Below are 2,549 nucleotides of genomic sequence, written 5' to 3'. Positions count from 1 at the left end.
GCGACTATTACAATTTTTAATGCAACAGGCCGGCATACTGTCTACAAAGATAAAGTCACATAATATTACATATTACACCAAACTCTAAACAAATCTTCATATTATATATTCATTTATTACTTACACGACGGTCACATCGGTCTTTTCCAAATTTAAGAAAACTCTCTGCACGAACACTATATATTTTTTTAAGAGGAACACTGTATACACTTTATATACGTTAATAAAGCATGTCATCAGCCATCAGTCATACTGAATTTTCATGAAATGGGCCCCCTATGATTGGCTGTCCGCTCCCCACTACTTTTAGACTACTGCGCAACCACGAGAATAACTCACCTTGTTTCTTTCCACCATGGGCACGTTGGCGCGCAGTGGCACGTAGGCACGTTGGCGCGCAAACAGTGAACGGTGCCGAGAGAATATGAGTACGTGGGCGCAAGCAACAGCACGAGGTAGAAGACGTAAGTATTTCCGTTATGTGCTATTAATATTTCATTTAAACAATAAAGAATTTATTGTTTTCAATAAAAATAAATTTTTTTTTACAGGAAGAAGCGAGCCGAATCAAAATGGTGTCGCGCCAGTTCGTGGCGCGGCATTCAGGGTCAACAAGATGGAGAAAGGAAACGGAGATAGAAAAAGTAAGTACGCAATTTATTTTTGAAACATACATGAAAGGTGTGATCTCATTCGCTCCTCTCTCTTTCTCTCACATACACACACGCTCTCTCTCTCTCTCTCTCTCTCTCTCTCTCTCTCTCTCTCTCTCTCTCTCTCTCTCTCTCTCTCTCTCTCTCTCTCTCTCTCTCTCTCTCTCTCTCTCTCTCTCTCTCTCTCTCTCTCTCTCTCTCTCTCTCTCTCTCTCTCTCTCTCTCTCTCTCTCTCTCTCTCTCTCTCTCTCTCTCTCTCTCTCTCTCTCTCTCTTTCTTTCACACACACACAGGCTCGCTCGCTCGCTCGCTCTCTCTCTTTCTTTCACACACACACACGCTCGCTTGCTTCTCTCTCTCTCTCTCTCTCTCTCTCTCTCTCTCTCTTTCTCTCACACACACACACGCTCTCTCTGTCTCTCTCTCTCTTTCTTTCACACACACACGCGCTCTCTCTCTCTCTCTCTCTCTCTCTCTCTCACTCACTCACTCACTCACTCACTTTCGCTATTTTCTTTCACTCACTCTCCTACTCCATTGTTTTCCTTTTTATGCTTTCTCTAACCCTCGGTCTTTTCTTATTTCTCTCACTTTTCTACTTGTTGTTTTCCTTCTCGTGCTTTCTCTCACGTGTCTTTTTTTATTTCTCTTACTCACTTACTCATCCTCCTGTACTGTTTTTTATATTTAATTTCGTTGAGTAATTTGTCAGTATCTGTAATTTGTATATAATGTAATAAAAGTAAAAAATTTTTTTTAACAGATTAATGATGCAGTGCGGCGTGCAGTCAACAAGGAACGGAAGAAATTATGGAAAAAAAATAAAACAAATTCGACATTGCAGTCAAGGGCGCCGCAATCTATCGTATCGTCAGCGTCGCCGCAGTCTTACGCACCCGCACCGCCGCCGCAATCCTACGCACCGCCGCCGCAATCCTACGCACCACCGACACAAGTAATATGTCCAATACCTATGTATATGCCATCACCTATGTATGTACCACCACCCACTCAGCCATCGTACCCATATATGCAACCTTCTTATTCTCCGTATCCGTTTTTCAGATAGGTGATGGCATATACATATGGATATATTGGACATATTACTTGTGTATTTGCTTGTATATTTGTTCATTTCGTTGATCCAAGTTTTGTGCGAAACTTTTCCAAATATTTTTTGAGATTACATTAGTGGATTTTATTTTCTTTTTAATTTTTTTTTTGCACGAACGCATCTTTTGTCCTCGGAGGAGAAATTATTAGAATTTTTTATTTTATTATGTAAGCGTGTCTTAATTCATACAGTAATTCATACAGTTTGTCATACAATTATTTGCCTATAATTTGTTGCCTATAATTTGTTCTACGTTTATCGCGATCTAATTATCGTCTGTATTCTAAGCCTGTCAAAAATTTATAATGTATAAATTTATAATGTATTTATAATTTATAATGTATAAATTTGACAAACAATTTATTATAATAAATTTTTTAATAATCCTGTATATATGTATCGGTGTCTTTATTATAATCCGGTTCATTAGCACTTATCCTATCCTGCTCTCTATGATTTTCATGTAGATTGTAAAAGCAATTTTTTTATTTCCGGATAAATATCGCAATTTATGAATTTTTTATTGATTAGATCTCTATAGTGTAAATTCTCTTCTAAACTCCGTATTTTGATTTTACACTCCGTCTCGTACATCTTCGCGCTTGTGACTTGCTTCATCACAGAGTCATATTGTTTCGCTATCGTGTCGTATTTGACTTGTAATTGAACGCTGTCGATCTGATCTTTCGTTTGTTGTTGCAATTTATTCATGACGTCCATAGCTGTTTTCAATTGCATTCTCAACTCGTGAGAAATTGTACTCTTTTTCCAACTCTAATTCT

General features: G+C 38.1%; 1 long non-coding RNA gene across 1 annotated transcript; it reads left to right on the top strand.

The window, feature by feature from the left end:
- The first annotated feature begins 358 nt into the window (after positions 1 to 358).
- On the top strand, positions 359 to 1,867 carry LOC136997770 (uncharacterized). The gene is made up of 3 exons (XR_010888414.1): positions 359 to 464; positions 552 to 644; positions 1,417 to 1,867. It is a non-coding gene; the product is annotated as an uncharacterized lncRNA (long non-coding RNA).
- The last annotated feature ends 682 nt before the right edge of the window (positions 1,868 to 2,549 follow it).

Source organism: Linepithema humile, chromosome 2 (genome assembly GCF_040581485.1).
Source record: "Linepithema humile isolate Giens D197 chromosome 2, Lhum_UNIL_v1.0, whole genome shotgun sequence".
Taxonomy (NCBI): Eukaryota; Metazoa; Arthropoda; class Insecta; order Hymenoptera; family Formicidae; genus Linepithema; species Linepithema humile.
Note: the sequence above shows the minus strand (reverse complement) of the source record. Positions and strands in the feature narration are given on the sequence as shown.